Source organism: Lagopus leucura, unplaced genomic scaffold, assembly GCF_019238085.1.
Source record: "Lagopus leucura isolate 7727_CA_CO unplaced genomic scaffold, USGS_WTPT01 Super-Scaffold_739, whole genome shotgun sequence".
In the NCBI taxonomy this organism is placed as follows: domain Eukaryota; kingdom Metazoa; phylum Chordata; class Aves; order Galliformes; family Phasianidae; genus Lagopus; species Lagopus leucura.
In genome coordinates this window covers 12,321,747-12,349,089 of record NW_024962255.1, presented here as the reverse complement: position 1 = coordinate 12,349,089, position 27,343 = coordinate 12,321,747, and the positions used below count along the sequence as shown (strand labels likewise).

The following is a 27,343-nucleotide window of genomic DNA, read 5'->3' as shown; positions in this document are numbered from 1 at the left end:
TGAACTGTAAGTGTTCTTTGTAATATATACCAATAAAAAGAACAGACTGGCTTCAGACATCCTAAAGGGCACAGAGAAGAAAGCAAGCAAAAGACGCACTTCAGTTGAAAATCAGTTAGCTTTACCAATCTTGTTGATGGTTTGACTATTGGTATTGGTTTGACTCCTCATGTCAGCTACTGAATGTTCTTTCTGCCCTGAGCCCACTTGCAGATCTGGTTAACCTTTAGTTGCTGCTGTTCATCAGACACTTGAGGAAAGTTACTAGGAAAATATCTTGCTAAATATGTAGTCTTAGGCATTTTATAGCTGTGCCTGTACAGAAATATCATGTGAGTGCCACTACTTGTGATATATATTTCAGCAATGTTTTAATAACAGCAATAGTTAGCAGTTGCTTCAGAAATTTTGCATCCTAAATTGTTAGCTTTGTAAGGAGCAGACAGATTTTGCTACTCTTCAAATGTCTCTCTTAATATGTTTTACAGTTTGATTGACAAAAGAAAGGGAGGAAAAAAAAGAAGAGTATTAGCTTTTTTACTTGCTTGAATGTTTTCCAGGGAGTGAAAAAAGATCTGTGCTTTGATGTGTTAGGCTGATGTAAGCTTGGGGGATTAGTGTCTGAGTTGCTGGGCTCACCATCTGGGAGAATAATTTAATTTATTTTCTTTTTTAAGAAAAGACTGCAAAAGACCTTGAGGTCAGTGCAGCTTGATGGAGGTGTTCACTGTGAGTCCAACTGAAAAAAACTTCTGGAATTCTAGTTTTATTTACAAGCTATTTCAAAACTAGTTTAATGGAGTCCAGATCCTCCGTACATGTATATCTGCTGATAAAGTTAACAGTATTATCAATCTCCACAGCAAATTTTGTCCCAGTGAAGTACATATTCTTCTTTCTCAGACCTTGGCATGCTGGCTTGCAGACAATCAGAGGCTCTCATGAGAGGCCCTTCTGTCTCTCCCACATCTTACTTCTGAATTTGTTTAAAGTAATGAGGCCAGCTGTCCTGTCTGAATGAATCAGCACTCAGGTTCAGCAGTTTTCCTACAGTAAGGCTTCAAAGGAAGGAAGTCTTCAGTACTTGTGAAGATTTCTGTTTGTAGAAATTCATGAAAACTGGCTGCTATTTGGATTTGGTCACAATTTAGGATAAACTCATATGTCATACTTGTATCTATTACAGTTCCCTCGTAAAGTGAAGATATTTTATACAGATAAATAGATCTTGCTCTTCTAGCTCCAAAGCCCTTTTTCATGCAACGTTAAAGCCTAATTAAATATGTTTATATAATGTATGTATATATACATATATATATGTATAAATTACCACAAATATGTATTAATTCAGAAATAGATGTTAACTCAGAAGATGCTATATGCATTTAAAAAAAAGTGTTGAATCACCTCTTAACTAATTTGTGAGGTTTAGTAGTTACATTTTATATAGATTACTGTGGTACTTACCTACTAAGCTATGTGACTATTTCAAAATTCTTTTCAACTGGTACTAAATATTCTGATAGTGAAACATCTTTCTGTATCCTCTGAAAAAAGTTGGCTTTTGAATATGAAGGGCACTCCCCCTACCTTTCTAAATGATAAGAAAGTCAGGTATACAACATGAAGTGATTCTAAGTTTGTCCAAGTTCTTTGATGCTCTACTTATCACAGTGAGACATAACACCATTAGAAAGTGGGATGATAGATATAATGCTGCAGATGCTCTAGAGGAGTACTCAGACATCTCACTGCATGGCATATAGCACTACTTATTCTGAGAAAAAAAGCTCTGTTATAAACTGTCTAGGTTCCAATTCTCCATGGGAAGCTCTTCATGCCTGAAACAAAGCTTATGGACAAGCTGTTAAGCACAAGTAGATGCTAAGTATCTATTTTCCATTTTGTATTAGAGAATATTTCTAAAGACCTACAGAGTTTTGGGAAAATTTGAGTTATTTGGATGCTCTATTTGTACAGGAAAAAGAGAGATGATGACATACAGAGGATGCCTGAGAGGTGGCTATTAGTTTTTTGTTATGACAACTGTAAACGTAGAACATATTATGACATGTTGTGTAGTCATTTGCCCTAGTTCTCTAAAGAGTGTGGAAGGCCAAAGCAAGGTCTTCAGTCTTGCTGGCTTCCCAGTTTTGTCTTTGATGCACTCTGCCTTCATTTGGAGGTGGAAAACCAATATGCAAAACAAGAATATGACTGTGTGTGTGCCTGTGTTTGTTCAAATGAACACACAGGGTACTTGATCTCTGTGGGTCCCTTCCAACTCAGGATATTCTGTGATCCTATAGCAGAAAGGTTTAAAATATACATGCAAATAAAAAAAAATAAAATAAAATAAAATAAAAAGTCAGAAAATATTTTTGATAGCAGCTCTCTTCTCAACCTGTAAATCTGGCTAGGAATCTTCCCTTGTGTTTCTGCAACCCATGGGAGAACTGCAACAAACACCTTTGTGTACCCATAGTGAGACTCTGGCATAGTGCTGAGATAACTACCTAGCTTGCTGGAAGGAGGCATGCAGTGGGTAGGAGGGCACGATGATAACAAGGATGTGCAGCTCTTGAATATACATGGAGCCATACCACATCTGCAATGCTGCCCATGGCTTATGCAGGTAGTCTGTCAGGACAAGTCCTGAGGCAGTGCAAGAACATAGCAGTGCTCTTTTGCTTTCTTCACCCTTGCGTTTTGGTGGTTGTTACCACATTGATTTCTATTAATGGATCCCTCTTACTAACATAGCTTCAAGATACGGTAGAAGGTTAGAAAGCTAATAGTATTTGCTGGACACTGCTGTGGTGCTTCTTGTGCATAGTTAGTCTACTTAATGCACTTTAAAGTACAAAAATACCCTTGTTATGTTTATTAATTAACATTCTAAGAAACATATTTAATGATGTTTTTACACATTTTACTGTAATAGAAGTTAGTGGAATTAATTAGGAATTAGAATATACCATTTATTATCATAGGAAAACTATTATTAGTGAACAGACTATTAAATGATTTGAAAACAAGATATTATTTCTCTGTTAGTAGGGAAATATTTCTCACCCTGTCACTACCAAAGTAAAAAGAAATACAGTGCCTATCAGGTGTCTCTAAAGGAGAGTTTACTGAATATCAAATTACTACTTCTCATCAAGAAGACTGATGTAGTAGAAATGCTAAGTCATGGCTGCTTGAAACGGTGATTGAGCACCTGGTAGGAAGGCAGGGGAGCTCAGGTGCATGCAATGTAGCTGAGCAACTGGAAGGGTTGGAGCCAGTTCCTAGACCTCACTTAAGGGTTGGCAGTGGAGCTAAGGCTATCTTGCTGGGGATCCCTTCATAACTGAGGCCTTCTGAAGGTAAGCAGATTCTTTCCGTTATTTTTGGGCCCAGAGCTGTTACGTTTGTGCAAATCCTCACTTGCTGTAGCCTCAGACCTTGCTACTCTGTTATTATTGCTGTGCTTTCCATCATTTTACAATTGAGTTTATCAGCAAATTCGTTTAGTCCAGTGTGGTAAAAATATTCATTTTTGGCATCAGGTCTCAGTATGGAAAATAGATTATGTAATACTTCCAGGAAAACACCTTGGAACATTCAGTTCATAGATTATTTGTGTGTTCACTGGTGGGGGAAAAAAAAAAAAACAAAGGATCTGTGGAGAAGAGCTGGAGAAGAGGAACAAAAGAATAAAAAGGGATGAGCAAGTGAATCTGAGAGTTTTGAGGATGGTAAAAATAAATACAGAAGGACTTGGATAGTGGAGCAAACCAGAAGATAAATAAAAAAATAATAGTAACAAGACTAGAGTCCAGCAAGAAGAGGGAAACTGAAGTGACTAATTCTGCTGGAGAATTGGAGGGAAATATTGGGAATCAGTGATAAGAACAATGGTTGGAATGCAACTGGCCAAAGAGGATGAGAGGTTCAGTGGAACTGAATAAATAAAGAAATGGTTATTTGGAGGCTATCAGTTTGTGATCCTGCATGTAACACTAGTGATCAAGAATATAAAAAGTCAAGTTATCTGTAGTTGTAACTAAGGTAGCCCTTAGTTAGCTAGGTCAGACATCTCTACTGAATAAGCGTGTTTATTCTGGTAATCATTTGCTAGTGCTGAGGCTTATGCAAGGCCCTGCTATGCTGTTCAGATCCACAAAAACTAAAAATCTGACTAAACGTATTAAGAGAATGAAGCTGCTTCTCTCTCTCAATCTTTTAACTCCATAACTGCCTTATGCTTCCTTCCAGACCCTAGTTGTACTTAAAAATTTTGGTGTGAAGCCATGCAGGGAGTGGTGACAAGCTTACAATCTCTTCTCTCTTCTTTTCTCTAAAGTGCACATAGCTTTAACTCTGCTCTGGTTCACTGAGTTGCTGCACAAATGCTTGCAGCAGCTTGAGGATGTGGGATGAGTAATGGGGTGAATGATAGTGTTCTTAATAGCAATGAGTGCAAGTTTATGCCAGAGCAGAATATATGTGTGTCTACAATCGCAAACAGTGATATAGCAGGAAAGATTGACTAGATGGGATTTTTTTTAAAGACCTAGTCAGGGATTTTTTTTTTTTTTTTTTTTTTTTTTTTCTCTGGAGTAAGAAATTAAGACAGAGTCATGTTAAAAGGCTGTGGAAATAGCTGATTTCTATTCAGAATGCCAGTGTTGTGCCATTGCAGAACAAAAAATTCTGGAAAACATTAAGGGAAGTTGTGTGTTGGAATTAATTTTCTGCTCGTTTCCTGATGTTTCTGCAAAGGACATCACTTTATTTTGTGAACAGTCCATGAAAATGTAAATCTGACTCAGAAGTTTCTAGAGATAGTTTTTTTTTTTTTTTTTTGTTCCCCCCCTTCCATGGATAACGACAAGAAATCAAACTGACCTGTTTTCAGTATGAAATTTAGCATAAATCAGTAGTCTGTCAAGTTTTAATAACAGTCATTTATATGATTTTATTAGTAAAATTTTAATCTTTTCTTTTATGAAACATTCTGTGTGTTTTGTACGCACAGCCCTTGTAAATGTTAGCACATTCAATCTCCAATTCAGCCTTAAAAGTTCTATGTGGCCATCTTAACTATATGTAAGTCCCAACTGAGATAGATACATAAACAAAGTCATTTGCTCTGTGCCAGAGATGTCTGATTGGTCCAGTAAACCTGTGCATCTGGGCAATGTAAGTGCACAACTCTCTTCATCATCTACTTCAAATCCCTCTTTAAATTTACTTTTGTTCTCCGAAGGTAATAAAGTTTTAATCAGGATCTCTGTGTGCTATGCTGGTAGTAGTATTATTGTTTTTTTAATACTAACAACATTCAACTTATTAACAATAGTTTGTGGCACACAGTATTTAACACAATTGGGTCACAGATGATCAATTCCAGGCATTAAAAACACAGCGACCGTCAGCCTTTAAATGTATATTTTCTCTATTCAATATTTTCATCTTGACTTATGTATGCCCGCAGTTGTTATCTTCTGTCAGAAATATGTTGGACCTCTTGTGCAGAATCTTGTCTGAAGAGACAGGTCCTGACTCCCGAGGCTGAAGGCTCAAGATCTATAGAGTGCTAAAATTCCCTTTTCTGCTATAGGTGGAATAGATGGAGAGAGAAAGAGTTGGCTGAGGAACTACTTAACACTGGTTAGGAGTCAGCAGGGATTTGGTATACAGGTAAGGAGTCATAGTGATTGGTGGAGTTAAAGTAGTTGATGCAATGGTGGTGACAAAGGGGCTATCCATGTTTGTCAGTATGAGACTGGCAAAAGTTATGAGAGGTTTAAGATTAGGTTTAAGACATGAGCATGGCAAGAGCAGGAGAAAAATTTTGGATCTTGTTTTTGTGTTAGACATAATTCTTTAAGCACACCTGCACATACTTCTATTTATCTGGATAATTTCTGCAAATCTCAGTCCTACATTAGAAAGGATTTTTACACTTAGTCCTGTACTATGATCTTATTTTTTGCTTTTTCAAATCTGTAGGTTTACTTTGCAGAACAGTTACACCAGCTACACAGAACAGAGACTCCAGAATAAGAGGTTAAATGTTAGTTTATGGATTAGAACCACTGATGAGCCAACTTTCTGAGTATCAGCCTTTGGACAGGCCCCTACCATTGTGGTAGGGTCTGCTCCTGGCTCAAACTCCTGAAGGGAACTTACTTGGCTTGCAAGTGCAGGAAATGCTACTGCTGTGATGTTTCCAATTTATTTGCATTCTAACTAAGAATGACTGCTGTATGTATTCTTAACATATGTTAACCTCTCTGCTGCAATTCTTGCCAAGAAACTGTCACAAAGGTATTTAGCGAATAAAACGGTGTAGGAAACTGCATAGGAAACTCCTGTTGTAGTGCAGTGCCTGGTGTAACTAATTAGGCATGTTCAACAGAAAGCTGAAGATAAATAAAGCTACATATGTACATTGTTTAGGTAAAGTGCATTATATTTTGCATCACAATTGTAATCCTTTTAGATGCTAGTGATCTCCAGAAAGGCACAAAAAATCAACAGCTAAACAAGCAAATGATGGTAGTGTAGTCCAGCATGAGCCTTTCTCTCAGGCTCAATGTTAACAATGTGAGGCGGGATCACACAGAGCTGTTGCAAGCATCTGTATAAACGATTCTTTCCTGTAAGCTTGTATTCTGTATACACAGTATTTCTTTTTATCTCTTCTAATTAGGTTTCCTAAGCTCACATCTCACCTTCCATCCCTGAACTTGCAGGAACATGTGCCACTTCATTGGAAAGCAGAGCTGTGTTTGTAGAGTATGCTGTTTAACAATATTTTCCCCAAAGAAAGGAAAGTATTAGTTTGTGTCAAAAGGGATTTTGCTTTGCTGATCCACTGCAGTGGCCAGGTGTATTTTCTGAGAACCGGAGGAGAAGGGCCTGTGGATGTGATCTGTAAGCAGGAGCAGCTGGTGGCAGGCAGGTTTGTATGGCTGGGGAGGCCAGCACAGCATGCAGCCCACCACAAGTTGCTGTAGGAAATGAGCCAGAATTGGGTTGAGAGCAGAAGGACAGAGGGGAAGATATATCAAGTAATGTTTTAAATAGATTTTGGATATACAAAGTGGATTAAAGCAGCAAGTCTCAGACCTTATATCTTTCTTTTATCCTCTGATATATAGAAGCTGTTCTAAACTGTAGCTGATTTCTCTTTCCCTTACTTGTCCCCAGACTATGTATTCTTTCAGGCATGCAAGGGATTTTTGTTTTCTTCCATTTGGAAAGTCTCTCTCAGCTCAGGAATGTTGCTTGGCACAGAAAAGACAGTAAAAGTCAAGAAGGATTGAACTGTTATCCCTACAAAGTGAATTCAAAATAATGTGTGCAGTTGTACTTAACACTTTGTGGTGTCTGTCTCTTGTAGCTGAGATCACAAGTATGAAGTGAATGCCCATTACTGTAATACAAGCAAGTAATTTCTCAAAAGGCAGAGGAAAAGAACTAGTGTGTGGTCTTGTAACTTCTGCTAAATTTAAATTACAAAATAGATTTACAGTAATGCTGTTTTTCATTTAGTGTTTGAAACCTCTTGATCACTGTAGCTTTTTAATATTGTAAATGTTGGCCAATAATGACTTTGAACAAGAGAGCCATAGATAATTCCTGTTTTATTTCTTAAACTGTAGGCTGAGCAAAATCATTTGTTTATGTGTGTACGTACACTTATATAAAGTCAGTCTCAACTTGTCTACATCAGTGTGGGTTCATTGTAATGAGTATAACCACTTGTCTTTCCATATCATTTTAAAATGCCTGTAAATAATTGTATGATTTTAGATTAATTTGAGAGCATACTGAAAGCCATGCATTTCCATGAGCTCTAGGCTAATTAATCAGAAAAGAAAAATAATCTCACAAAGTTTAGCTAACAAAGCAAATCCAAGGATAGTAACATGGACAAGATATAAAATTTCCTCCACTGAGGTACATTATTTAAAACTGTTCATATACCTTAAAAGGAAGGGTGTGTTGGGAATAATTTACTGTATTTTGTTATAACTTACTCCACATGTAAGTTAAGTGTATGCTCATTCTAACATAACTGTGTGGCAGGGAATGAAGATGCTCAGTGTCTCAAACTTGCATTTAATGTCCATCCTGTGTTGATATCCACTCTCAAAGTTCATGGCCTCACCAATGCAGTTTTGGGGGGATTTTGGATAGGTTTTGTTTAGTATTGCAAACAGCAAACTTATAGGGAGAGTCCAGCAGAGGGCTGCAAAGATGAAGGTCCTTTACAAGGAAAAGCTATGAGACCTGGCCTGTCCATGGTACTGTGATTCTATGAAAACCAGAATCGTAGAATGGACTGGGTTGAAAAGGACCACAATTATCAAGTTTCAATCCCCATGCTATGTGCAGGGTTACCAACCACTAGACCAAGCTGCCCAGAGCCATACCAGCATGGCCTTGAATGCATTCCAGGGACAGGACATCCACAACCTCCCCATGCAACCTGTTCCAGTGCCCAGTGTTCCAGTTCACCACCTTCTGTGTGGAAAAACTTTCTCCTAATATCTAATCTGAATCTCCCCTGTCTCAGTTTAAAACCATTCCCCCTTGTGCTATCACTATGCACCCTCGTAAGCATTCATTCCCTTCTGGTTTATACATTTCCTTCAAGTACTGGAACGCCACAGTGAGGTCTCCCCAGAGCCTTCTCTTCTCCAAGGTAAACAAATTTAGTTTCCTCAACCTTTCTTCATAGGAGAAGTATTCCAGCCCTTTGATCATCTTAGTGGCCCTCCTCTGGACCTACTCCAAGAGGTCCACATCCTTCCTGTACTGGGAGCCTTAGGCCTGGACACGGTATTCCAGATGGGGCCTCACAAGAGACAAGTAGAGGGGGCCAATCACCTCCCTCTCCCTGCTGGCTACCCCTTTTTTAATGAAGCCCAGAACACAGTTGGTCTTTTGGGCTGCAAGAGCAAACTGCTGGCTCATGTCCAGCTTTTCATCCACCAGAACACCCAAGTCCTTCTCTTCAGGGCTACTCTTACGCAGATCTTCCCTCAGTTTGTATAAATACCTGGGATTGCCCCAACCCAAGTGCAGCACCCTGTACTTGGCCTTATTGAACCTTATTAGGTTTTCATGGGCCCACTTCTCCAGCCTGTCTAAGTCCCTCTGGATGGCTTCCCTTCCTTCCAATATATCAACTGCTCAGCTTGTTGTCATCCATGAACTTGCTGAGGGTGCACTCAATGCCATCATCTATGTCATTGATGAAGATGCTGGAGAGCAACAGTCCCAAGAATGACCCCTCAGGGACACTGTTTGTGACCGGCCTCCACCCTGACACAGAACCATTGATTACAACCCTTTGTCTGTGACCAGCCAGTCTATTCCTAATCCATCAAACAGTCCATCCTTCAAATCCACACCTCTCCAATTTAGAGAGAAGGATGTGGTGAGAGACCATGTCGAAGGCCTTGCAGAAGTCCAGGTAGATGATATCCACTGCCCTTCCCCTGTCCACTGAAGCAGTCATTCCGTCGTAGAAGGCCAGCAGATTGGTCAGGCATGATCTGCCCTTAGTGAAGCAACGTTGGCTGTCTCAAGTCACGTTTTTATCTTGTATGTGCCTTAATGTAGTTTTTAGGAGGATCTGCTCCATGTTCTTCCAAGGCACAGAGGTAAGACTCACTGGCCTGTAGTTGCCTGGGTCGTCTTTTCTCCCTTTCTTAAAAATGGGAGTAATGTTTCCCTTTTTCCAGGCACTCGGAACTTCACCAGGCAGCCATGATTTTTCAAATATGATGGAGGGTGGCTCGGCAATCAAAACTAGTTGTGGCCACTGACTTCCTTGAATGAGCACCTCACTGTGAAATACCAGTGCTTCTGAGTCTTGTAAGCTCTTCACTGGTTTACTCTGGCGATGCTAAAAATAAGGTGTTTGAATGTGTAGAACTAAGTTTTTCACAGCAGGAATACAGCCTTTTAGACAAAACTTCAAACATTTGAGAAAAGCATCTCGGGAAATACACACACTTCATATATGTTACACAGCATAGAAGATTTCAAAGAAACCTCAAACACTTTTTTTTTTTTTTTTTTTGTAATTCCTAGACTTCTTTCAGATATGTTTTCTTCCGGACTATTTAAAACCGAATTTTTGATATGCAGTATCATTGAAATATGATTCGTATGATTTTGCATGATTCATAGTTTTTGCATTATCAACTTTTCCCATAGTGATCTGGAATTTTCTGTGAATGCTTGGAGGTTAGCAGCATGCTGTGTATTACAAGAATTCTGAGAGAATGAATCCTTGAATCTCCCTTGGGAAGCTATGTTGTTCACCTCTTAATTCTGGAATGTTTATCTTTTAAAGTGGTGGTGCTTTCTTCTCTTATATTTGAAAGGTTTGTTGTATGTCCTTAAACCCTGATGTTTCAGCTGTGTGAGTGCAGGTGTGTTCCTTGTGAAGGCTATGGAAATCTGCAGGGTGCATCTCACTTTGCTGCAGGGCTTGTCATTCAGTTTGTCAGGTCAGACAGAAAATACTGAGCAATTCCAAGACGAATGTCAGAGATTTCATTTCCAGCCAAGTTATCCTGGCTTTCCATCTTCTGCCATCTCTTTAAATCCAACAGAAACTCCCACTAATCTCTATATACAAGCTTTGGCTGGCTCCAGCTGTAGCCTTAGGATGTGCAAGATATATAGGGTAATTTGCCCAAGGTAACTTCGTCTGCTTTTTGAGGAGTTGCTGACCAACCTGTAACAGTTGATATTGGTTTTGATTTCTGCAGATGATTGTACTTACTTTCTCTCCAGAAATGGAAAAATAGGTGATAGGAAAAATTCTGCGGTTCTCTTCTAGATATTCCTGTCCTCAAAATTTGGTACCATTTAGCTTTAGAAACATAATTGTAAAGCTTTAGTGGACTGTTCTGAAAAAAGTGAAGTTAAGATAATGTTTCATGATACCAAATTTCTTGTCATCAGAAACAACAAAGGGGATATATGTTGCAGATGTACACTTAGAGTCTAGCTTGCAGTTTGCAGGTAATGCAGATCTTGTTATATTATGCTGTGCACTGCAAATACAAATTAACAAGCAGTTCTAGATGATGCAAGGTATCTGCCTTGCTTCTCAGCTCCGCCTTGTCAGCCCTGCTTTCTGAATAGCACTTCACACGTATGTGTATGTGGGTATCATTTTAAAGCTCCTTTTGCTATCTTACTGGCAGTATGTTTCTTTTATAAACTGACTGTCATCCTAAGTTTGTGGAATTTATGTATTTACTGGTTTGCTGTTGTAGCTTCAATAAAACTCTTGACCTAAAGATCCACGAGAAGCATGTGAAAATGAGTAAGCTTGTCTCTTTAGTCATCTAGGTTTCTACTGTGATTGGTGGAATAAATTAACTAAAGTACATGGAGATGTTGAAGAACAGAAAAAGTGACAGGTAAAGGAAAGAAGTAAAACTATACAACCTATTCTGAAGGTGTTTTGTACATTTACATATACTTGCATGGACCTTTTTGGACGTTTTTCAGAATGTCTTACAGCATTTCTACCTCTATTAATACTAAAATAAATAAATAAATATATGGGATCCTGCTGGTGTCTATAACTCAAGTGGAGATCAAGTTTTCACAATATTTTTCCATGTGTTATAGGTTTGCGGAGGAAAGTGCATACAGAAGGAGAAAGGATAATGAGACGCTTTCCATTTAAATTTGAAAACTGCTTGGGTTGTCCTTACAAATTTATCTTTCCAGTGAACATCAGAGTTGAAATTCCTCTTGCCAATTTTTCTATTTCCACAAGTTGGTGGGACACACGCTGTCCAGAATACTGGCCACATGTGATTGGAAGAACAGAAAACTTAGTGAGAGATGAGAAGCAGATTCCTATTGAGGTCTACTGAGGTTTGAGTATGGCCAAGAGATGCAGTAGTGTGCAGTGTCACTGACTGAAGGCAGCCATATCACATTTGTAACAAGTTCATTCCAGGACCTCAAGTGCCTGTGAAACTAAACTTGATGTTGTAATAACTGCCTTTCACTTCAGATCAAGAATGTACTCTGGAAATGAGAAGACTTTGCATGCTATTTCGCAGTTTTGCTGCCTGACAGGTGAATCTATATAGCAGCCAATTCCCTCCCTTCTCGTGCCCCTGCTGTGATGGTGCTTTTTTTTTCTCTGGGCATTTGTAATTCTGGGGGGTATGAACAGAAGAATCAGGAAAGATGTGAAAAGACGTCATCAATTATTTCAAATAAATCTAATAAACTGAACAGATGTTGGCTGTCTGTTTCCAAACTTTCCTTGGGAAAGAAATCCTTTAGATTTCCTTTTTATCTAAGGTCTTCTTTGCCAGAATGTAGATATTATATGCAGTAACTCCACATCTATACAGTAATCACTTCCTAATCACTTATCTTCAAATTCCTGAAGTACACCACTATCCAGGTTTTTCCTGATTGTTTTCCATGCTTTTGAAGGAAATTGACATTTCCTTCTTCCATACTTCTGCTTAAATTCCATATTCTTTAGGAGCAGTGTGTTTATGGAAGGTGTATAATGATAGCACTGGAGTTTTAAATGCTAGGTATAAACTGTTTTAAAAAAAGATCCAATGGTAAATTTAATTTTTGCATATTTGTTAAGATTAAATTCTTTGTTTGCACACTTTTTTGAAGCAAAGAAACTTTCTATCTCATATGCATAACTAAATTCAGATTAATATCTGTGCATTTTAATATACTAGTGTCTGTGAGTTTGTAACAATATAAACTTCTACTGTTGTTAATTCAGAATCATTATAAGCCTATAGAGTTATTTTTGTAACAGTCAGATACTTTCTTTGCATTTACAGACTGTAATCAAATCTGTCTCTTGAACTTCCTGTTTCTGTAACAGCATAAAAATGATTGTTTTTTTTCCTATGAAACTGAAATACATTTATACTGTTATAAAGTCATATTCTGATATTATGTCTAGGTCAATTTGGTCTAGCATTCAGCTGGGAACTTAGAGTAGGTTTAAAGTGTAATACACAGTACTTTTCTTTTTCTAACTATTAAGGAATGATCCTCAGCCTTGGCCTCTTTGGAAGACCTTGTTCTAATAAACTGTTACATATTTGTACTACAAAGCAAAGTAGCTTACAGATATTGCATTAAGTACTGAAGTTATTTGTACGTTTCAGAAATAAATTTTTATTAGCAGTTGTAAGCCTGTCATATTCTTAAGGACCTGCTAAAGTTGACTTAACTTTCCACTAGCTGTTCTTTACAGCTGACATTCTTTTAAATACTTCAGCTGCACACCAGAAACACTGGTGAAAATGGCAGAGCAAGACAATATCTTTAATATTGCCTGAAGATGCAGAGTGCTGTATCTGTTGTGCAACCCCTGGTGAGAAAATTGGCTATGGAAGTGGTATTCTTTATAAATACTGTAGAAATTCCACTACTTAGAGGTAAAAGCATCCTGTTTGCAGCTGTAGACAAATGAACTGAATTGATTAATTCTATAACTGTAGATCTATATAATTGGGTTAACTTAGAGTTATCTTGTGTGATATGTGAATGGGGAAACTTTAGGCAGGTAACAATTAGTTAATTTTAAATGTGTTTGCATTCAGCATCTTTGTGTAGCAGGTGATTCCTAGAGTAGCCTATATAGAGAGAGAAAGAGAGATATCTCTCTATACAGATCTATAGATATAGATCAAAGAGATAAATTTCTAGAAGAAATTCCCTAGATGGATTACTATCACTGTGCAGTATTTCAGTAGAGGTGGTGGGTGGTAGGTGTCCTTAGTTGCTGTTTTCTAGTAGTTCAGCAATTAACGGTTCTTCCTCTGTGCCTCTGGGTACATGTGTGTCTATCTGTGCTGTCTCTGGCAATTTGAAGTCGAATGCAGAGGCAACCTGTTTTACACTGTAGATTGTGTAACCTACTAAAGGTGCCACAGAAACAGCAGTTAAATTCTAAACATGCTAAATTTTGTGCTGCCCTGACTGTGTTAAATCTGGTTTGTGAACACTGGCTACAGAGATCCATCCTTACCTTATCTATCATTCAGTTAAAGTGACAAGCCAATTGAACAAATACTGGGGGAGCTGATGGATTTTTGTATTTAAAAAAATAAGTAAAATTGTAAGATAAGCTTTAATAAAACACAGCTGAGCAGGTAGTGGGATGACTGGATAAAATATAATGGCTTTTCATACAGTGGGTGAGCTCAAAACATGATACTTTGTTCTGCTCTTAGAAGATATAAAACTGTGAAATGTATATCATTCCGTTATTTTTCTTGTCTATTATCCCCCTGCCTCACCATCTCCCTTTACTTCAGTGAATCCATGAAGTTTGAGAATAATCTGGCAAGTGGTGTGCTTATCCATTGGGAAGTGAGCTGTTTTACTCATATTGCTCCCCAGAACAACAGCTGAGAACAGTGGGAAATCAAGTGCTGGCATTTTTGTTGGCTTTACATTAAGCAACAGGAAAATAGATTGGTTATTTGCAATGGAACTCGCGCCTAGTAGTCAAGATACAAAGATCAGCATCACTCAGCAACAGACCATAGGAGCAGAATTGAAAGAACAAGCAAGCATTAAATAAGAGAGTACATATACAGTTGTTCACACTGAATAGCATCATCGCATAGCCACAGCAGTATGCAGCCTGTGTGCTCTATGCATTACTGCTTCTTATAACCTGCATGCTTTGTACAGGTGGACTCATGGGAGTGAAAGTTATCCTTGAAAATGTAAAATTCTTTTGCATGATTTTGTGAGCCCCTTTGTAATAACTGAAGTTCCTTTCTATTTGTGAACACAACTTGAGGTAATTTTCTTCCTTCTTGTTTGTCTTCCCTTTGTGTAACTGATGCACTGCTTTAAAGCATCTTGGAACATAGAGGAAATTTCTTTCTGCCCCATGTTTCTGAGGTTTGAATAGAATACTTAATTTGTAAAGGACCTATGAAAATCGAGTCTGGCCATCTTGGACTAAATCTCTTAATGTGTAACAGATATTACTGTCTATAAGACCATAAAATACTTCTCTGTGAAACTTGTTTCCACGACTGACTTGATGACTTCTAAGAAATGGTGACTTGATTTTGCTTGATGCAAGTAAGAAATCATTTTATTGGGTTTGCTCTTTTTTTAAATTAATGATTTTCCATTCTTCACATAAAGGAGTAGAACCGAAGGTAGGAAGATTCTCCTCTCTTGTCTTTGGAAAGAAGAGGTACAATGTTTACAAATACCTATTGGCACATTACACCCAGTTGTATTTGTTTCCTGCTATTTAACAGCCAATGCGAAGTGTGAAATAGAAGTGAGATGAGTTGCAATTAAACCGAAAGTAACATATGCCTTTATTCCAAAAGTAGTTGATGTAAGATGATGTACATTCACTGAAGCCTGAATGGCTGTCTGGAGACACTGTTAGAATGAATCAGGTGTAAGTTTTCTAAAAGACATGCAGCATCCTCTGATATTGTTTTATGCACCCTGAGTTGAATAGCCCAATTCAGGTAGATTTTGGTCAATGCCTTTTGAAAATGAAGCTCGAATGATCACTTAGGAAAGAACAGTCCATGCAGAACTTATTTTTCCTGTGAGAATGAGAATATGACTGCAGACAGTTACTTCTCCATGAGCTGTAACATACTATGTTCTGCTACAGATAGCAGATTGTTTGAAATATGGTTTCATGAAATCAGGGAATAAAAGCACTATTTCTGAATAAAAGTACTACAAGAAAATTATGCTACCATTGCCCTGCTGAGGAGTTCTTGAAATGCAAATGGACTATAATTACAGAAATAAGATACTAGTGCATGGCACAGAATGACAAATATCTAGTGAAAGGGCACAAGATTTGATGGAGGACAATAAATGAAAACCTCTGCTCCTTGCTTCTATATTGAGTGTGACTGAATCTCAGTATTTTCTCTTGAGTTTAGAAGGATTGCCTGGATGCTTGTGTACAAGTGTTGGTGTAGCACAGTGTGAAGGGTTTGTTTCTTTGTAGTGATTGTGGCTTACTATGTGTATTTCTATTAATGCAGTACACATAAAAAGTGCAGCAATATATAATTAAGAATATCAGTTTTATAATGTTCTACTGCGTTTATTGTTAATCAAGATTGGATACGGGATATGCTACATGACACAAGATGCAGAGAAATGCAGTGAATTATGCAATGGTACATGCTTGAACTCTTGCTTTCATGTATATTTTATATTCATAATTTGTTTCACAAGCTGTCAGCTCTATTGCATCTTAGCCATGTCTAAAAACCTGAGCGTAATAGCTGAAACAATTATAGGTTATTATGGATTGATGTTTCACAAAAAGCTAAGTTTATTTAAACCCTGTGTGCTCTTCCGTGTTCTGCTAACATTTTTATAAATGAGTGACTGGTGAATTTGAAGTGTTATTAATAAGTTCAATAGTCAAACCTTAACAGGGATTGTAGGCTTCTTTTAATACCCTGCCTTCCCTTTTTAAACTTCACTGACAAATGAAGTTTGATTGATTCCTGCCTTCTTGAACCAATTCTTTTTCACTTACATGCTGGCTCGTTAAGTTGCTAAAATATCTGGTGTCTTGAACTATAAAAGTGGAGAACACTGGAAAGAGACTGAAGTTTGGGTGTGGGGTGGCTTTTTTCCCCTCCCCCTCTCCTCCTCCTCCACTTTCCTGCATTTTTTCCCAGGCTCCATGCTGGCTAGACTTTGAAGCTTCTAGGAGAATATAAAAAAAAGAAGGAATGGCTTTCAGAGTAAAGTGTAAGCAGTAAATGATTGAAAACCATAATAGCATTCTTGGCATCTGCTTGGCAATTTTATATAATCAGATGCCTCCTTTTAGTTAGTGGTTTGTTAAATCACTGGTTTATAGATTTTTAAATGTTTCACTCTGTCTCAGTGCAGCTCTAAGGCTCAGCCTTATTGTCCTGGAATTGAAATTGATGACCTGGAAGGCATTCTTCTTCCCTCCTCTCTTTCAATGCGTTTTCACTTTTTTTCTTTTAAAAGTATGTCTGAAAGGGTAAAATTATGATTGAGTTTCAGTGTAACAACACTGAAATATTAAACAATGAAGACGCAACAGCATATGTTCTGCCTGGGGAGTGCTCAGCTCCAGCTTATGTGATCATTTTGACTTCATGAATGTACATAAGAACAGGGCATTGTTCTGCAACAGGAATTCCTGCTGGTAAAAGTTTACCTTTGCTAAAATTCTCTAGAACACAAGGATAGCTATGTAGCAGTGCTTCTCACCTGGAAAAGATATGGTGAACAAGTAACAACATAACAATCAAGGACTTCGTTCATTATTACAAATGACAAAAATATTTTGGCTTAATAATTTAAATACGTAGACCATCCTTTTAATTCATATTGAGTAAAATAGAATCTCTATGAGCATGTTCGCAGTAGTGTGCGATATTGCAGGATAGTATAAGAAAATTCTATTCAGAATCTTGCTTATATCTTTATTTCTTATTTATACAGTATTCTTTTGATAATTGCATTAAAACCTGGACAGATATCATCTAGCAAGAGAATCCTGTTGTGTATACAGAAACAAGTGAGTTGTCCCAGCCTTCCATTCTTTGTAATGACGTACTGCTATAGATGCAAATTTTTGAGCAAAATGTGATTTAGCATCTGAAACAATAACATCTTATTTACTGTGTTTCCTTTGTGATAGTGGCTTCAAATTTGATCCTTTGTATGATTTAGTTTACATTGCTAATAGAAAATTTCAGTATCTTTAATTTCTATCTATAGCGTCTGCTGTGCAAATAGTCTTCTAAACAGTCTGAGCTTTGGAATAGGAAAAATGCTGGATGAACAATGGTTAGTGACCACTGTATTACCCTGAGGTTACAGTCAGTCTGATGTTTATGGGCCCTTGTCATGATCTGGAAGTAAATCTTGTTCTGAGCATGATAAATCTGTCTGTTGTTTGTTGCCAGGAGAAAACTAATAGGTTTACTGTGTTTCCACAACAAATATAATAGAAAAATTTCTCCAGTCTTTGGATGTCTGTGACTTAATCACAATTGTGAAACTTAACAAGTTACTAAAGAGATAGGGCATTCACAACAGCTCAGAATCCTGACTTTCCCTTGGATCTTCTGAAGGCAGGCAATAATTTTTTAAGGATTTAGTAGCTTGACTATTTGTTTCTTGTCTCCTTATGTCTTTCTGCTATTTGTTGCTGGGCTCTGTAGCAGTTTATCCACATGTGGAGCTGTCCTAGCAAACTATAGAGCCCACCCTCAAAGATGACTGAATCCATAAATTCTTTGTTGCTGAAGGATATGGGTGGTGAGTAGTTTGGTGGCAGTCCTGCTGCAGTTGAATAAGGCACTGGATGTATGCACTAGCTGCCTTTCAAGATGCAAAGCCCAGACCAGTCCTGTGCCCCAGGGGAGCATGCTGAAACATGGTACGATCATGAAATGCATAGTCCTTGCTATGTGTGTGTATAAACACACAATTTTGATCATACTTCACTGGCAAGGGTGAGATAGCATAAGACTGCAGCAGCTGTAGTATTATAGACTCATTAAGGCTGAAAAGACCTCTAAGAGCATCTAGTCCAACTGTCAATCCATCACCACCCTGACCACTTAAATCATGTTCCTATGTACCACACCTGCATGTTTTTTGAATGTCTCCAGGAACAGTGACTCCACCATTTCCCTGGGCAGCCTGTTTCAATACTTTACCGCTGTTTCTGAGAAGACATTTTTCCTAATATCCAACCTGAACCTCCCCTGGTATATCTCGACGCCATTACTTCTCCCACTAACAGTGATATGACAAGAAGAGGCCAGCTCCCCCCTCAGTACATCTTCCTTTCTGATAGTTGCGTAGGGCAATAAGATCTACCCTGAGCCTTCTCTTCTCCAAAGTAAAAAATCCCAGTTTCCTCAGCTGCTCCTCATACAACTTGTATTCCAGGCCTTTCACCAGCTTTGTTGCCCTTCTCTGGACATGAGCCTCAGCGTCTTTCCGGTAGTGAATGACCCAAAACTGAACAAAGTACTTGAGATGTGTCCTCATCCGGGACGAGTACAGATCGCTTCCCTAGTCCTGCTGACTACACTGTTTCTGATGCAAGCCAGGATGCTGTTAACCTTGGTCACCTAGCCACACTGCTGGCTCTTGTATAGTTGTCTGTAGATTAGCTTTCCCAGATTATTTTTCCACTGTGGAAATTTCCAGCTACTCTACTCCAAACCTGTGGCATTGTATAGGATTGAATGAACACCACTCTTGACACATTACCAGCTGGATTTAACTCCATTCACCAACACTCTCTGGACTTGGCCATCCAGCCATGCTCTTCTCCAGCAAAGAGCATACCTGTCCAAGCCATGAATTGCCAGCTTTTCCAGAAGAATGCTGCAGGAGACAGAACCAAAGGCTTTACTAAAGTCTAGGTTGACTATGTCCAAAGTCTTTTCCCTATGCACTAAGTGAGTCATCTGGTCATAAAAGGTGATGAGATTGGTTAGGCAGGACCCTCCTTTCGTGAACCTGGCTAGGCCTGATCCTCTGACTGTGCCACACATGTATGATCACACTCAAGACTATCTGCTCCAATCTTTCTTGATGCCAAGGTCAGCCTGAAAGACCAATATTTCCCTGGGTCCTCCTTACAACCCTTCCTGTAAATGAGAATTACATTGTCAAGTTGCTTGTTGTCTGGGACCTCCCTGGTTGACTAGAACTGCTGATAAACAAGGGGAAGTCTGGCAGTACCGGAGAAGAATTTCTCAGGCTCTATCAGATGGATGGTACTAGTACTTTTGATATTATCTATTTTAATATTTATGTTAATGTCCATTATTTACCTCTGAGTTTAACTTGTAGTCCAGTCCAGTCTTTGCCCAGAGCTTGCTAGAGATCTTCTGTCCTATTATCAAGACAGCGTTTCTAATACAAGACACTTTTGTGTCAACTTCTTATTCTTCCTCCTGCTGTTTAGTATTTCAGGAGATATGAGTACTCTTTCTTTCCCTGATAGTGGGTAGCACGGGAAGTGAAAAGTCAGCCCACCACTGAGACTTGCTGGCTAGGAACTGAAGTGCTACTGCCTAGCTTAGTGAGGGTAGGTGGTGTGGGCAGGTCTACTACTGGAGGACAGAAAAAATGACAGAGTGACAGAAAAAATCTCCATGAATGTTTTTGTCTAGCCTTGTTCTGTGTTGGATATAGAATGGCAAAATCATGCAAAATTTTATGCAATTTACTCAGCTAAAATTTCCTTTAAGTGAAAGTTTCATCTCAGTTGAAAATCTGATTACGTTTTAAGTACTACTACTCCAGCTTAATGTGGTAAGATCTACGCATGCCTAGTGCTGCTGCAAAATAACCTACGTAGACCTTGCTGAGTGCCCTAATGTTTAGAGAGATAAAGCTGGACTAGGAGGCAGACGTTGGCCCCTGCTTTAGTCTTGGTGAGATACGTGTGTCCAAATCATAAACTAAGGCCTAGGCTTTGTATCATATTAAAATTTAGTTTCTGTGGGTTGGGTGAAGGATAAGTTAAATGTACTTGTTTGTGTAATGCAAATGGGAAAAGAACTGCATGGTTCAACACCTCTGAGATGTCCAATTAGAGGAAAAGATTCAGTTTTCAAAAAGCTGCATTATATGCATGCAGCTACCTGTAATACTTCTCCTTAATAAATACATGCACTTGGCACAGCTTGTGCTTTTTGTTGGTTTCTTACACAAAGTATGGATAGAATTCTTTTTTGTTTAATGAAGTCAGTGGCAATCTAAGGTAAAAATGTGGGTATCTCAGATCTTACTAAAAAACATGTGTACCTGTATATTTACAAAGAAACAAATGTTTGAGGAAAAATGACCCAAATATGTCCTTATTATTAAAAAATTTGCTGGTGAAAATGGTATTTCAAAATCTCTTATGTGGCTCAAATCACATTTCTTTTACCTAATTCAAAGCCCTGTATCACTCTTTCATGGAAAAAAAAATGATCTTCATATGTTAGGAAGTAATAGTGTCAGTTCTGCAACTTGCTTTGTAAATGAAGTAAACATCATGTCAGGATGAATACATGTGGCCAAAATAGCTATTTGTTAGCTGCTGCATAGCTGTTCCTTTGCACCCTAAGATTTACTGGTTTCCTTTTGAGGAAGGAGGAGTAGTAGCAGAGGAATGAATCCACGTAAGCATTGCACTGCAGCTTTAACGAGAAGTTTCACCTACGTGTGAACCCAAGAAAGCTGCAGAAAGCTTTCAGGGAAAGGAGCAGCATTATAAATATTTTAAATCTTTCTGTGAGCAGGGAACAGCGTGACATATGTTTTACATTTCACTGCCTGCTACAGTACCATTATTTTAGAACCTGTCGCCTTTTGTAGGCTATGCACTCATAGACAAATGCCATCACTTCAAAACCAATAGCTAAGCTGCCTCTTTTCATACTGTTTCTTTCAGTTCCAACTGACAGTTTAAAAAAAAAAAAAAAATTGTTGTTCCCCCCGCACACCCTGTTCTAAGTTATCTGACCTAAAAAAGTGTGTTGTACAGCTGAGCTTAAAATACGGATGTTCCCTTTGAAAACTGATACATCCCAAAATAAATCAAAATAAGAAAGAACCCTAATGTAGAGATGAAGCCATCAGAATGGAAAAGGGAGAGGTGTGCTTAGAGTTTGCTTCAGAGTGGCAGGAAGAAGTAGTCCTCTTTCAAGGCAAAGCAGCTGCTGTTTTATTTTTCTTCTTTGCTTGAACATTGCTTGAATGTTATGCCTTCCAAAACCATTGCTGTCATCAACAAGGAAACAAGGCATGGTAGCAAGGTGATGCATCTGAGGCAGGCAACAATGGCACAAGGATATTAGCCCACATCTTCTGTATCTTCCAAATTCTAGTTCAGTTCCTATGCAATTATTTTACCTACTTTGTGGGATTAAAATATGTGTAAAACTGCATGAAATATTTCATGAAAAATTGAATTATTCACAATAAGACAACTTTGGAAATAGTTTGTTGTTTATGCTGTGTTTTCAGTGTCATGAAGTAGTTTCAGAAATTCAGGATGGAATTATGATATTTCAGATCCTGATGACTTTGAATTTACTTATGAGAAATCCCTAACTGCTATTCTGTGCATTTTTTTGTTTTAATTTTTTTGATGATCAATTTTTAATTGCAACAATAAATTACATGCTAGAGTTCTATGCAAAATGGAAAAAATGTGCAGTTCTGTCTCGTCCATCATCAGCCTATTCTTTCATAAAAAAAGTCATCAATTAAAAATTGTAGATGATGCTTGAATGATTAAAAATAAAATAATTTCTGCCAAAACCTATAGCATTTCCTGTTGAAGACTTATTCTTTTTAGAGCCGAAGGAACATATTTGGATGCCATTAATACAGATTAAATTCAATTCTTTATCCAGAGCCAATCTATTTGCCTGTTAAGTAAAGACAGAGATTGTGAAAATATTATCCAACTGGGATTTTAAGATCTGGCTAGGTAAGCATAAGGCCAGAGCTCTTCAGGTGAAAATAACAGCTGCTTTTTGGGTGCTGAGACGAACTTCATATTCTCTAAGGACTTCAGCGGCTCTGTTTGAATTCTGGGAGTTCTGCTGTTGTTTTCTGTAGTGTGTAAATGAATCTTTTAAAGCTTAAATGTTTTTCTGAAAGAAGTGCTGTTCAATTATAAATTTGTTGATGATAATGTAGAACCTGCTGGGTGAGATCTATAGCTAGTACTGGCAGATGGCAGAACAGCTAGTTGAAGCAGTACTTCTGGCCTCTGGATGGGAAACTTACATCAGACGAAATTCACAACACTTCCTATGGAGCACTACGTAAATTGAAGCTTTAGCAAGGTGGAAAAAATGAGTAATCAAACATCTGAGATTCTGAGTATTTTACTCATTCTAGGGTAATTTTATTTCCCTTGGAATTTTGCTTTTTTTTTTTTTTTTTGACTGAAGTATGAGGTTCAAAGTGTTGTTTGGTAGCATGATAGTAAGGGTCATAAAAATTATGTATTATGATATTCTTCTAGTGTTTTATTTATCATATGCAAGGCTGTAATAGGGGAAAAAACATATTTTACTATGTTTTAGGAAATGGAACAGGCTCTTCTTAATATGAAGCAGCGTATCAGATGATGTAATTACAGTTAGTACTCTGTGTATCACAAGATCCTCTATTTCCTTCACACTTCTTGCAATCCTTGCTTCTCTTTTTGTCAGTTAGCCACAGAAAGAAACCCAAGCCTGAGTGACTTAAAAGCACCCTGGAGTAAAGATGTAAAGGAAATATGGGCATTACAACTGTGCTGTGGCAGAACAATAAGAACACAGTAAAACCAATCCAGTATTCTGTGGAGCCATTTAAGAAGATTAATTTCTTTCTTTCGCATATGCTATTCTTCTTCCAGTGTAATTGGGATTGTAGATGACAGTCATACATTAACAGTTAATAGTAATTAATTTCATAATCATGAAATAAGCATGCACGGTGTGAATGGCACAGTTTGTATTTAACAGTTTCCTTTGACTTTTATAAAGGTCATTTTTGGGGGCCAAACAGTTCTGTGGGCCATTCAACAGGCTAATTAGAAATAGGTGATGCACAACTACAGAGGGTTGTCAGAAATCTACAGGGATTTCCTGATAAATATTTTTAGAAGTTCTAAAGGACTTTTTTTGAAATACTGCCTCGTAACAGGTTTTTCCTGGTTCAAAGCTACGAATTTGTGTATTTAAATACTGACATGTTGACAAAACAGAAGTTGAATAGAAGTGTACTACTCAGTCTGATAGAAACCTCAACAAGAACCATGTTCTTCTCTTCCTCTTGTCTCTACCAATTACTCATCCAAGATATTTGTCAACGATTACTTCCGCTATTTGAAGTGAACTGAAATAACATAACAGATTTTGCTTGGAACGCATCTAAGGAAAATATAGACCCATTAACTCCAATATGATTTATCTATTAGTACCAATGGTTTGTGGGAGCAATTTCTATGATTTCACTTTGAAACTGATTTATTGCCAGAAAGGTGTAGTGTTTAAAAAAGGGAAATAAGGGAAAAATTAACAGAAATGTATGCTAGTATGAAAAGAACAGATTATACTCGTAAAAGTGACAAAGTGGCAGGCATCTCTCTCCTCTGTACCTAGCTTAGAGGATCCGAGTCTGCTCTTTTTGAAGTGAAAAACTCTTGCCTTGCAATCTTCACTGAGGACTGCTGATACCCTCACTACCGAAGCTGGTAGGCACAATTCAAAGACACTTTGAAATTTCTACCTGACTTGTGCTAAGAGGTTTGCTGTTGACTTCCTTGGAACAGACTTTTACTTGTAGTCATGCAGCAATGACCAACACCAAAAACATGGGCTAGACTTCTGTCTTAATTATTTAAGCACAAAAATTTCAGTGATCCTTTCTGAAATTGTGATGTGTGCTCATGAGATCAGGATCTAGGCTGCCTAAATTCCAGTGTGAAAATCTCCAAAAGAGACAACAGTGAGAGTATATGCTGCTATGTTAAGCTTCAGTGAAAATCAGCATGTTTGTTTTCTATTCTTGTTGAAGAGGTTTTGCTAGGAAAACGAATCAGTGTTCTATTTAAATACTGAGCTTGGCACTTGAGGGTCATACTGTAGGCTGAGCACAGGTGCAGGACTGCAGCTCTCAAACAAATATGCAGCCTGCTGATGGGTGCTGTGAGAGGGGAGGGCATCCTCATCACCTTCCCTCTTTATGTCTCAAAGCCATGGAAAAATGTCAAAATTGAAAGGGTTTAATTTTTCCCACTTTAACCCCCTGCTTTTACAGCTTGTGGTAATATCCAGCTGTGTTTCAGATAACCTTTTAGCTGTGGTAAAGATTTTGCCTGAGAAAAATCTTGACTGTTATCATGAAGCAATTCATTATGTAAAACACATCTTGCCATCAAAACCCAAGATGTCTCAAATATTTTTCACCTTTTAAACGTGAACTAAGACTACAGATTTCATAGATGTCAAGCCTTCTAGAATGATTGCATTGAGAACTTGAACAGTGGCTACAGAACAATTAACAAGATTATTTGAAATACTCAGTTGTTGTTCTTAAGGTTGTTCTTTATCCCATTGCACTCATGAAAACAATCAGCTTAAATTGTAAGGATTTAGGGAACCAGTCATACTTTTGTATCCTCCTTTAGTTTGAATCTTGTATACTAATGCCTTTCATTTTTGAGAAGGATGGATGTGAAATAAAATACATGAATAATTTGTTGTTTTTTGCTCCAACCTATCACCACTACCCTCTTTGAAATAAGAGTATGTTCCAAATTACAACAGTCTTATCAATGATATATTTATGTACAGGGTACATTTGCAATTCTGTGATGTGAAGTGCATGAGATTTAAAAAAGCAGAACAGCAAATCTTTAATAAATATGAACGTAGTATTCAAAGTCCTGTTATGACAAGGAACTTTGTACCTTTTCTTCTAGATATTAGACGATGGTGTGTGGATAGAGAAGTATCTTTTGCTTTGTAAGGTCTATTTTTGTCTTCAAAACTGCATCTCTGGGACTTTACAGTACAGTCTCCAAAGACAGTAGTGTGGCTAAAAACTAATACTAGCTGTTGAACATAGCAAGCTGTTGAACATACCAGCAGTGCTCTTAGGGCTGGTTGTGGGTAATTTCATAAGCAATGACCTACACAGCCTGGGGAACTTCATTTTCTGCCTCCCCCTTCTCCCTTACCTGTCTCAAATGTCTTTCTGCATCTTGGGAGGGGAGCACAGCAGCATGTTTTGCAGCAAGGGAACATTGTCCTGAGAGACCAGTCACAGCTGAAAGACTGTTAGGTCTAGTTTTTGAGATTTGACCCTTCATGTCAGGGGTGAAGACGATTGCTATTTTAATTGTATTAAATACATGTTAGAAAACTTGAGAAACGGTATAATAAAAGTTAAAAATTAGAACAGAAAGAACTCAATAGGTTGTCACTTATTTTGTAACGTATTGCAAACTGTTGGTACTGTAGTAGATAATATGTTTAAACACTGAAGTCCAAGAGAAAGCTTATCAGATGGCAAGCAACATTCAAAATAATGAATGCACTGGTGATGTCTTTGCCTCATCTTTCTCACTTTGATCAAGTTGCATCATCTTTTTGTGGAGAGAGAAGTAGCAACAGGCAGTGATTTGAAGCAAGGCAGCTTTGTTTCCTTTTACTCTATTCAGATTGTGTCTTGTCCATCTCAGATATTTGGTATGTGTTCTTTGAGCTCTGCTACTATGTATATGCCTTAAAGAAAAGTGATTAAGAGAAAATCTGTATTTTGTAAAGCCTTTGTGGCTAAACATGATGAAGGGTTTGAGTAGAGCCTTGTGTAATTCACCATAAGGCTTTATTTGTTTCTAAGCAGTCAAAGTAAGACTCAATAAAATGCACTAGAAACTGAAGTAAAGTAGATATGATACAGGTAAAATGAAGCTCATATGTTTCTGAGCTATACTGGAAAAAACTTTGCTCCCTTCCAGTAAAACTCAGCTTAGGATTATGCTGTTTGTGTGGGATGTGGTACTAAAATAAACAACAACATCTGGAAACTGTGCAGTGGATAGAAGCTAATGACAAAGCATTTGCTGCCTTCACAAAAAGAAAAAAAAAAATCTCTGACTCCTCTCTGTAAAAAAAAAAAAAAAAAAAAAAAAAAAGCTTCATATAAGCCACAGCCCTAATTATTTGCTAATGGGTGGAGTAGTTAAATCAAATGTCTATCATCTACTATTGGATCAGTTCCTTCTATGATGATCTCTATAGCTTCTTGACACCATTAAACCCTGGAATGCTTTATACTATGACTGCAGAGTAATTTCTGTTATTGCTGAAAGCTTTGTGCTTTTGCTGTGTAGCAGCAAACATGATTAGCTGCATATCTGCCAACCAACTTTTTCCTCTTGGATATCAGGCTTGTCTGTCACAATTTTTATTAACGTCTCCTGAGATACTTGAAAAACGTAGAACGAAACTATTCACGATGCTAACATTGGACTGCTAATCAACAGATCTCATTTATCATGGAAGGGCAATATTTTAGGCAATATTTATACAGATTTTTACCTTGCCATTAAGAAACACATAATATTGTGTGAGATAGGAAAGTTGTTTAAAAAAAAAAAAAAAAAAAAAAAAAAAAAAAAAAGAACCCTTTGTGGATATGGACAGCAGGTTTGCATTTGTTGAATTGAAGAGGAACAACAATGTTGTGGATACACAACTGTGAAACTGATCTAATTTAT

The 27,343-nt window shown here is 37.7% G+C and overlaps 1 long non-coding RNA gene across 2 annotated transcripts; it reads left to right on the top strand.

Annotated features, from left to right (window-relative positions):
* Nucleotides 1–3,348: 3,348 nt before the first annotated feature.
* LOC122175590 lies at nucleotides 3,349–12,285 on the top strand. Of its 2 annotated transcripts, none has more exons than XR_006177446.1 (3): nucleotides 3,349–3,371; nucleotides 5,612–5,691; nucleotides 11,665–12,285. It is a non-coding gene; the product is annotated as an uncharacterized LOC122175590 (long non-coding RNA). The 2 variants fall into 2 exon arrangements; XR_006177447.1 differs by lacking the exon at nucleotides 11,665–12,285 and adding an exon at nucleotides 6,004–6,193.
* Nucleotides 12,286–27,343: the final 15,058 nt, after the last annotated feature.